The sequence below is a fragment of the Lissotriton vulgaris genome, chromosome 1_1, assembly GCF_964263255.1.
Source record: "Lissotriton vulgaris chromosome 1_1, aLisVul1.2, whole genome shotgun sequence".
Lineage (NCBI taxonomy): Eukaryota > Metazoa > Chordata > Amphibia > Caudata > Salamandridae > Lissotriton > Lissotriton vulgaris.
In genome coordinates, this window is record NC_141685.1 from 234,435,543 (window position 1) to 234,445,542 (window position 10,000).

Below are 10,000 nucleotides of genomic sequence, written 5' to 3' on the forward strand. Positions count from 1 at the left end.
TTGCATGTCTAATGCAAGAATAATCACCAGATTATGAGAGTCCAGCAAAAATTACTCATTTTCGCCCAACGTGGGGCTCAAACCCACGACCCTGAGATTAAGAGTCTCATGCTCTACCGACTGAGCTAGCCGGGCTCCCGCTTCAAGATGGTATGCAGACTAATCATTTTTTATGAAGGAAATCCATTCCTGGACAATTTTTGGGAGTTATTGCAGGTATAATGCAAGATTAAGCTCCATATTATGAGAGTAAATGCAATATTCAGGCAAAAATTACTCGTTTTCGCCCAACGTGGGGCTCGAACCCATGACCCTGAGATTAAGAGTCTCATGCTCTACCGACTGAGCTAGCCGGGCTCCCTCCTTAAGACAGTATGCAGACCAATCCCTTTTTGTGAAGAAAATCAAATCCTGGATATTCCTCTACTCTTGTTTTGCAAGGAAAGCCTGATTCATACATCCTTCAGAGGACAGAGTGTCAAAAAAAAATAAGAGAAAATGAAAACGGAAGTTGTGAGAACTTCATTTTGAGATTGCATAAGAATTCAAATTCCTCTCACATGCTAAAGAATACCTGAACCCTTTTGATTAAACCACTTTAGTTGTTATAATGAGACCATATTTGAAAGCCATCTGTGATTTTTCTGTTCTTACTCTGCAATGACCATGGGCAATGACAAGTTAAAAATAAAATGTATGCAAATTTTATAATGGAGAATGCGGGCATCAACCCCGCTACCTCTCGCATGCTAAGCGAGCGCTCTACCATTTGAGCTAATTCCCCTGAGTGGTTAATCTGCATAACATGAAAAAAGTAACCTCACTGCCTTCCACACTTTATTTGCAGTCCAATTGCCCATAACAGTGTTCAGTTCACTCCTAACTTATGCCTTACCTCCACTTATGGGATGTTTTACAGTTCAGGTTGGCCTGTTTACTACTCGAATATGAGTGATATTGTGGTGTGTTCATCTAGACTCATACCCTACCTAATCTTGAAGTTAAATTTCCCACCAATGAGAAACCAAGGGAGATACCATTTTTGATAGTTATTGCATGTCTAATGCAAGAATAATCACCAGATTATGAGAGTCCAGCAAAAATTACTCATTTTCGCCCAACGTGGGGCGAAAAACCCACGACCCTGAGATTAAGAGTCTCATGCTCTACCGACTGAGCTAGCCGGGCTCCCACTTCAAGATGGTATGCAGACTAATCATTTTTTATGAAGGAAATCCATTCCTGGACAATTTTTGGGAGTTATTGCAGGTCTAATGCAAGATTAATCTCCATATTATGAGAGTCAATGCAATATTCAGGCAAAAATTACTCGTTTTCGCCCAACGTGGGGCTCGAACTCACGACCCTGAGATTAAGAGTCTCATGCTCTAACGACTGAGCTAGCCGGGCTCCCTCCTTAAGACAGTATGCAGACCAATCCCTTTTTGTGAAAAAAATCAAATCCTGGATATTCCTCTACTCTTGTTTTGCAAGGAAAGCCAGATTTATACATCCTTCAGAGGACAGAGTGTCAAAAAAAATAAGAGAAAATGAAAATGGAAGTTGTGAGAACTTCATTTTGAGATTGCAGAAGAATTCAAATTCCTCTCACATGCTAAAGAATACCTGAACCCTTTTGATTAAACCACTTTAGTTGTTATATTGAGACCATATTTGAAAGCCATCTGTGATTTTTCTGTTCTTACTCTGCAATGACCATGGGCAATGACAAGTTAAAAATAAAATGTATGCAAATTTTATAATGGAGAATGCGGGCATCGATCCCGCTACCTCTCGCATGCTAAGCGAGCACTCTACATTTGAGCTAATTCCCCTGTGTGTTTAATCTGCATAACATGAAAAAAGTAACCTCACTGCCTTCCACACTTTATTTGCAGTCCAATTGCCCATAACAGTGTTCAGTTCACTCCTAACTTATGCCTTACCTCCACTTATGGGATGTTTTACAGTTCAGGTTGGCCTGTTTACTACTCGAATATGAGTGATATTGTGGTGTGTTCATCTAGACTCATACCCTACCTAATCTTGAAGTTAAATTTCCCACCAATGAGAAACCAAGGGAGATACCATTTTTGATAGTTATTGCATGTCTAATGCAAGAATAATCACCAGATTATGAGAGTCCAGCAAAAATTACTCATTTTCGCCCAACGTGGGGCTCGAACCCACGACCCTGAGATTAAGAGTCTCATGCTCTACCGACTGAGCTAGCCGGGCTCCCACTTCAAGATGGTATGCAGACTAATCATTTTTTATGACGGAAATCCATTCCTGGACAATTTTTGGGAGTTATTGCAGGTCTAATGCAAGATTAATCTCCATATTATGAGAGTCAATGCAATATTCAGGAAAAAATTACTCGTTTTCGCCCAACGTGGGGCTCTAACCCACGACCCTGAGATTAAGAGTCTCATGCTCTACCGACTGAGCGAGCCGGGCTCCCTCCTTAAGACAGTATGCAGACCAATCCCTTTTTGTGAAAAAAATCAAATCCTGGATATTCCTCTACTCTTGTTTTGCAAGAAACGCCAGATTTATACATCCTTCAGAGGACAGAGTGTCAAAAAAAATAAGAGAAAATGAAAACGGAAGTTGTGAGAACTTCATTTTGAGATTGCATAAGAATTCAAATTCCTCTCACATGCTAAAGAATACCTGAACCCTTTTGATTAAACCACTTTAGTTGTTATAATGAGACCATATTTGAAAGCAATCTGTGATTTTTCTGTTCTTACTCTGCAATGACCTTGGCAATGACAAGTTAAAAATAAAATGTATGCAAATTTTATAATGGAGAATGCGGGCATCGATCCCGCTACCTCTCGCATGCTAAGCGAGCGCTCTACCATTTGAGCTAATTCCCCTGTGTGTTTAATCTGCATAACATGAAAAAAGTAACCTCACTGCCTTCCACACTTTATTTGAAGTCCAATTGCCCATAACAGTGTTCAGTTCACTCCTAACTTATGCCTTACCTCCACTTATGGGATGTTTTACAGTTCAGGTTGGCCTGTTTACTACTCGAATATGAGTGATATTGTGGTGTGTTCATCTGGACTCATACCCTACCTAATCTTGAAGTTAAATTTCCCACCAATGAGAAACCAAGGGAGATACCATTTTTGATAGTTATTGCATGTCTAATGCAAGAATAATCACCAGATTATGAGAGTCCAGCAAGAATTACTCATTTTCGCCCAACGTGGGGCTCAAACCCACGACCCTGAGATTAAGAGTCTCATGCTCTACCGACTGAGCTAGCCGGGCTCCCACTTCAAGATGGTATGCAGACTAATCATTTTTTATGAAGGAAATCCATTCCTGGACAATTTTTGGGAGTTATTGCAGGTCTAATGCAAGAATAATCTCCATATTATGAGAGTCAATGCAATATTCAGGCAAAAATTACTCGTTTTCGCCCAACGTGGAGCTCGAACCCACAACCCTGAGATTAAGAGTCTCATGCTCTACCGACTGAGCTAGCCGGGCTCCCTCCTTACGACAGTATGCAGACCAATCCCTTTTTGTGAAAAAAATCAAATCCTGGATATTCCTCTACTCTTGTTTTGCAAGGAAAGCCAGATTTATACATCCTTCAGAGGACAGAGTGTCAAAAAAATAAGAGAAAATGAAAATGGAAGTTGTGAGAACTTCATTTTGAGATTGCATAAGAATTCAAATTCCTCTCACATGCTAAAGAATACCTGAACCCTTTTGATTAAACCACTTTAGTTGTTATAATGAGACCATATTTGAAAGCCATCTGTGATTTTTCTGTTCTTACTCTGCAATGACCATGGGCAATGACAAGTTGAAAATAAAATGTATGCAAATTTTATAATGGAGAATGCGGGCATCGATCCCGCTACCTCTCGCATGCTAAGCGAGCGCTCTACCATTTGAGCTAATTCCCCTGTGTGTTTAATCTGCCTAACATGAAAAAAGTAACCTCACTGCCTTCCACACTTTATTTGAAGTCCAATTGCCCATAACAGTGTTCAGTTCACTCCTAACTTATGCCTTACCTCCACTTATGGGATGTTTTACAGTTCAGGTTGGCCTGTTTACTACTCGAATATGAGTGATATTGTGGTGTGTTCATCTAGACTCATACCCTACCTAATCTTGAAGTTAAATTTCCCACCAATGAGAAACCAAGGGAGATACCATTTTTGATAGTTATTGCATGTCTAATGCAAGAATAATCACCATATTATGAGAGTCCAGCAAAAATTACTCATTTTCGCCCAACGTGGGGCTCAAACCCATGACCCTGAGATTAAGAGTCTCATGCTCTACCGACTGAGCTAGCCGGGCTCCCACTTCAAGATGGTATGCAGACTAATCATTTTTTATGAAGGAAATCCATTCCTGGACAATTTTTGGGAGTTATTGCAGGTCTAATGCAAGATTAATCTCCATATTATGAGAGTCAATGCAATATTCAGGCAAAAATTACTTGTTTTCGCCCAACGTGGGGCTCGAACCCACGACCCTGAGATTAAGAGTGTCATGCTCTACCGACTGAGCTAGCCGGGCTCCCTCCTTAAGACAGTATGCAGCCCAATCCCTTTTTGTGAAGAAAATCAAATCCTGGATATTCCTCTACTCTTGTTTTGCAAGGAAAGCTTGATTTATACATCCTTCAGAGGACAGAGTGTCAAAAAAAAATAAGAGAAAATGAAAACGGAAGTTGTGAGAACTTCATTTTGAGATTGCATAAGAATTCAAATTCCTCTCACATGCTAAAGAATACCTGAACCCTTTTGATTAAACCACTTTAGTTGTTATAATGAGACCATATTTGAAAGCCATCTGTGATTTTTCTGTTCTTACTCTGCAATGACCATGGGCAATGACAAGTTAAAAATAAAATGTATGCAAATTTTATAATGGAGAATGCGGGCATCAACCCCGCTACCTCTCGCATGCTAAGCGAGCGCTCTACCATTTGAGCTAATTCCCCTGAGTGTTTAATCTGCATAACATGAAAAAAGTAACCTCACTGCCTTCCACACTTTATTTGCAGTCCAATTGCCCATAACAGTGTTCAGTTCACTCCTAATTTATGCCTTACCTCCACTTATGGGATGTTTTACAGTTCAGGTTGGCCTGTTTACTACTCGAATATGAGTGATATTGTGGTGTGTTCATCTAGACTCATACCCTACCTAATCTTGAAGTTAAATTTCCCACCAATGAGAAACCAAGGGAGATACCATTTTTGATAGTTATTGCATGTCTAATGCAAGAATAATCACCAGATTATGAGAGTCCAGCAAAAATTACTCATTTTCGCCCAACGTGGGGCTCAAACCCACGACCCTGAGATTAAGAGTCTCATGCTCTACCGACTGAGCTAGCCGGGCTCCCACTTCAAGATGGTATGCAGACTAATCATTTTTTATGAAGGAAATCCATTCCTGGACAATTTTTGGGAGTTATTGCAGGTCTAATGCAAGATTAATCTCCATATTATGAGAGTCAATGCAATATTCAGGCAAAAATTACTCGTTTTCGCCCAACGTGGGGCTCGAACCCACGACCCTGAGATTAAGAGTCTCATGCTCTACCGACTGAGCTAGCCGGGCTCCCTCCTTAAGACAGTATGCAGACCAATCCCTTTTTGTGAAGAAAATCAAATCCTGGATATTCCTCTACTCTTGTTTTGCAAGGAAAGCCTGATTTATACATCCTTCAGAGGACAGAGTGTCAAAAAAAATAAGAGAAAATGAAAACGGAAGTTGTGAGAACTTCATTTTGAGATTGCATAAGAATTCAAATTCCTCTCACATGCTAAAGAATACCTGAACCCTTTTGATTAAACCACTTTAGTTGTTATAATGAGACCATATTTGAAAGCCATCTGTGATTTTTCTGTTCTTACTCTGCAATGACCATGGGCAATGACAAGTTAAAAATAAAATGTATGCAAATTTTATAATGGAGAATGCGGGCATCAACCCCGCTACCTCTTGCATGCTAAGCGAGCGCTCTACCATTTGAGCTAATTCCCCTGAGTGTTTAATCTGCATAACATGAAAAAAGTAACCTCACTGCCTTCCACACTTTATTTGCAGTCCAATTGCCCATAACAGTGTTCAGTTCACTCCTAACTTATGCCTTACCTCCACTTATGGGATGTTTTACAGTTCAGGTTGGCCTGTTTACTACTCGAATATGAGTGATATTGTGGTGTGTTCATCTAGACTCATACCCTACCTAATCTTGAAGTTAAATTTCCCACCAATGAGAAACCAAGGGAGATACCATTTTTGATAGTTATTGCTTGTCTAATGCAAGAATAATCACCAGATTATGAGAGTCCAGCAAAAATTACTCATTTTCGCCCGACGTGGGGCTCGAACCCAGGACCCTGAGATTAAGAGTCTCATGCTCTACCGACTGAGCTAGCCGGGCTCCCACTTCAAGATGGTATGCAGACTAATCATTTTTTATGAAGGAAATCCATTCCTGGACAATTTTTGGGAGTTATTGCAGGTCTAATGCAAGATTAATCTCCATATTATGAGAGTCAATGCAATATTCAGGCAAAAATTACTCGTTTTCGCCCAACGTGGGGCTCGAACCCACGACCCTGAGATTAAGAGTGTCATGCTCTACCGACTGAGCTAGCCGGGCTCCCTCCTTAAGACAGTATGCAGACCAATCCCTTTTTGTGAAGAAAATCAAATCCTGGATATTCCTCTACTCTTGTTTTGCAAGGAAAGCCTGATTTATACATCCTTCAGAGGACAGAGTTTAAAAAAACAATAAGAGAAAATGAAAACGGAAGTTGTGAGAACTTCATTTTGAGATTGCATAAGAATTCAAATTCCTCTCACATGCTAAAGAATACCTGAACCCTTTTGATTAAACCACTTTAGTTGTTATAATGAGACCATATTTGAAAGCCATCTGTGATTTTTCTGTTCTTACTCTGCAATGACCATGGGCAATGACAAGTTAAAAATAAAATGTATGCAAATTTTATAATGGAGAATGCGGGCATCAACCGCGCTACCTCTCGCATGCTAAGCGAGCGCTCTACCATTTGAGCTAATTCCCCTGAGTGTTTAATCTGCATAACATGAAAAAAGTAACCTCACTGCCTTCCACACTTTATTTGCAGTCCAATTGCCCATAACAGTGTTCAGTTCACTCCTAACTTATGCCTTACCTCCACTTATGGGATGTTTTACAGTTCAGGTTGGCCTGTTTACTACTCGAATATGAGTGATATTGTGGTGTGTTCATCTAGACTCATACCCTACCTAATCTTGAAGTTAAATTTCCCACCAATGAGAAACCAAGGGAGATACCATTTTTGATAGTTATTGCATGTCTAATGCAAGAATAATCACCAGATTATGAGAGTCCAGCAAAAATTACTCATTTTCGCCCAACGTGGGGCTCGAACCCACGACCCTGAGATTAAGAGTCTCATGCTCTACCGACTGAGCTAGCCGGGCTCCCACTTCAAGATGGTATGCAGACTAATCATTTGCTGGTCTAATGCAAGATTAATCTCCATATTATGAGAGTCAATGCAATATTCAGGCAAAAATTACTCGTTTTCGCCCAACGTGGGGCTCGAACCCACGACCCTGAGATTAAGAGTCTCATGCTCTACCGACTGAGCTAGCCGGGCTCCCTACTTAAGACAGTATGCAGACCAATCCCTTTTTGTGAAAAAAATCAAATCCTGGATATTCCTCTACTCTTGTTTTGCAAGGAAAGCCAGATTTATACATCCTTCAGAGGACAGAGTGTCAAAAAAAATAAGAGAAAATGAAAATGGAAGTTGTGAGAACTTCATTTTGAGATTGCATAAGAATTCAAATTCCTCTCACATGCTAAAGAATACCTGAACCCTTTTGATTAAACCACTTTAGTTGTTATAATGAGACCATATTTGAAAGCCATCTGTGATTTTTCTGTTCTTACTCTGCAATGACCATGGGCAATGACAAGTTAAAAATAAAATGTATGCAAATTTTATAATGGAGAATGCGGGCATCGATCCCGCTACCTCTCGCATGCTAAGCGAGCGCTCTACCATTTGAGCTAATTCCCCTTTGTGTTTAATCTGCATAACATGAAAAAAGTAACCTCACTGCCTTCCACACTTTATTTGCAGTCCAATTGCCCATAACAGTGTTCAGTTCACTCCTAACTTATGCCTTACCTCCACTTATGGGATGTTTTACAGTTCAGGTTGGCCTGTTTACTACTCGATTATGAGTGATATTGTGGTGTGTTCATCTCGACTCATACTCTACCTAATCTTGAAGTTAAATTTCCCACCAATGAGAAACCAAGGGAGATACCATTTTTGATAGTTATTTCATGTCTAATGCAAGAATAATCACCAGATTATGAGAGTCCAGCAAAAATTACTCATTTTCGCCCAACGTGGGGCTCGAACCCACGACCCTGAGATTAAGAGTCTCATGCTCTACCGACTGAGCTAGCCGGGCTCCCGCTTCAAGATGGTATGCAGACTAATCATTTTTTATGAAGGAAATCCATTCCTGGACAATTTTTGGGAGTTATTGCAGGTCTAATGCAAGATTAATCTCCATATTATGAGAGTCAATGCAATATTCAGGCAAAAATTACTCGTTTTCGCCCAACGTGGGGCTCGAACCCACGACCCTGAGATTAAGAGTCTCATGCTCTACCGACTGAGCTAGCCGGGCTCCCTCCTTAAGACAGTATGCAGACCAATCCCTTTTTGTGAAAAAAATCAAATCCTGGATATTCCTCTACTCTTGTTTTGCAAGGAAAGCCAGATTTATACATCCTTCAGAGGACAGAGTTTAAAAAAACAATAAGAGAAAATGAAAACGGAAGTTGTGAGAACTTCATTTTGAGATTGCATAAGAATTCAAATTCCTCTCACATGCTAAAGAATACCTGAACCCTTTTGATTAAACCACTTTAGTTGTTATAATGAGACCATATTTGAAAGCCATCTGTAATTTTTCTGTTCTTACTCTGCAATGACCATGGGCAATGACAAGTTAAAAATAAAATGTATGCAAATTTTATAATGGAGAATGCGGGCATCAACCCCGTTACCTCTCGCATGCTAAGCGAGCGCTCTACCATTTGAGCTAATTCCCCTGACTGTTTAATCTGCATAACATGAAAAAAGTAACCTCACTGCCTTCCACACTTTATTTGCAGTCCAATTGCCCATAACAGTGTTCAGTTCACTCCTAACTTATGCCTTACCTCCACTTATGGGATGTTTTACAGTTCAGGTTGGCCTGTTTACTACTCGAATATGAGTGATATTGTGGTGTGTTCATCTAGACTCATACCCTACCTAATCTTGAAGTTAAATTTCCCACCAATGAGAAACCAAGGGAGATACCATTTTTGATAGTTATTGCATGTCTAATGCAAGAATAATCACCAGATTATGAGAGTCCAGCAAAAATTACTCATTTTCGCCCAACGTGGGGCTCGAACCCACGACCCTGAGATTAAGAGTCTCATGCTCTACCGACTGAGCTAGCCGGGCTCCCACTTCAAGATGGTATGCAGACTAATCATTTTTTATGAAGGAAATCCATTCCTGGACAATTTTTGGGAGTTATTGCAGGTCTAATGCAAGATTAATCTCCATATTATGAGAGTCAATGCAATATTCAGGCAAAAATTACTCGTTTTCGCCCAACGTGGGGCTCGAACCCACGACCCTGAGATTAAGAGTCTCATGCTCTACCGACTGAGCTAGCCGGGCTCCCTCCTTAAGACAGTATGCAGACCAATCCCTTTTTGTGAAAAAAATCAAATCCTGGATATTCCTCTACTCTTGTTTTGCAAGGAAAGCCAGATTTATACATCCTTCAGAGGACAGAGTGTCAAAAAAAATAAGAGAAAATGAAAATGGAAGTTGTGAGAACTTCATTTTGAGATTGCATAAGAATTCAAATTCCTCTCACATGCTAAAGAATACCTGAACCCT

General features: G+C 40.2%; 3 non-coding genes across 3 annotated transcripts; all 3 read right to left on the reverse strand.

The window, feature by feature from the left end:
* Positions 1-2,812: 2,812 nt before the first annotated feature.
* TRNAA-AGC (transfer RNA alanine (anticodon AGC)) lies at positions 2,813-2,885 on the reverse strand. The gene has a single exon. It is a non-coding gene; the product is annotated as a tRNA-Ala (tRNA).
* Positions 2,886-3,862: 977 nt separating this feature from the next.
* Positions 3,863-3,935, reverse strand: TRNAA-AGC (transfer RNA alanine (anticodon AGC)). Its single transcript has one exon. It is a non-coding gene; the product is annotated as a tRNA-Ala (tRNA).
* Positions 3,936-8,025: 4,090 nt separating this feature from the next.
* TRNAA-AGC (transfer RNA alanine (anticodon AGC)) lies at positions 8,026-8,098 on the reverse strand. The gene has a single exon. It is a non-coding gene; the product is annotated as a tRNA-Ala (tRNA).
* Between the last annotated feature and the right edge of the window lie 1,902 nt (positions 8,099-10,000).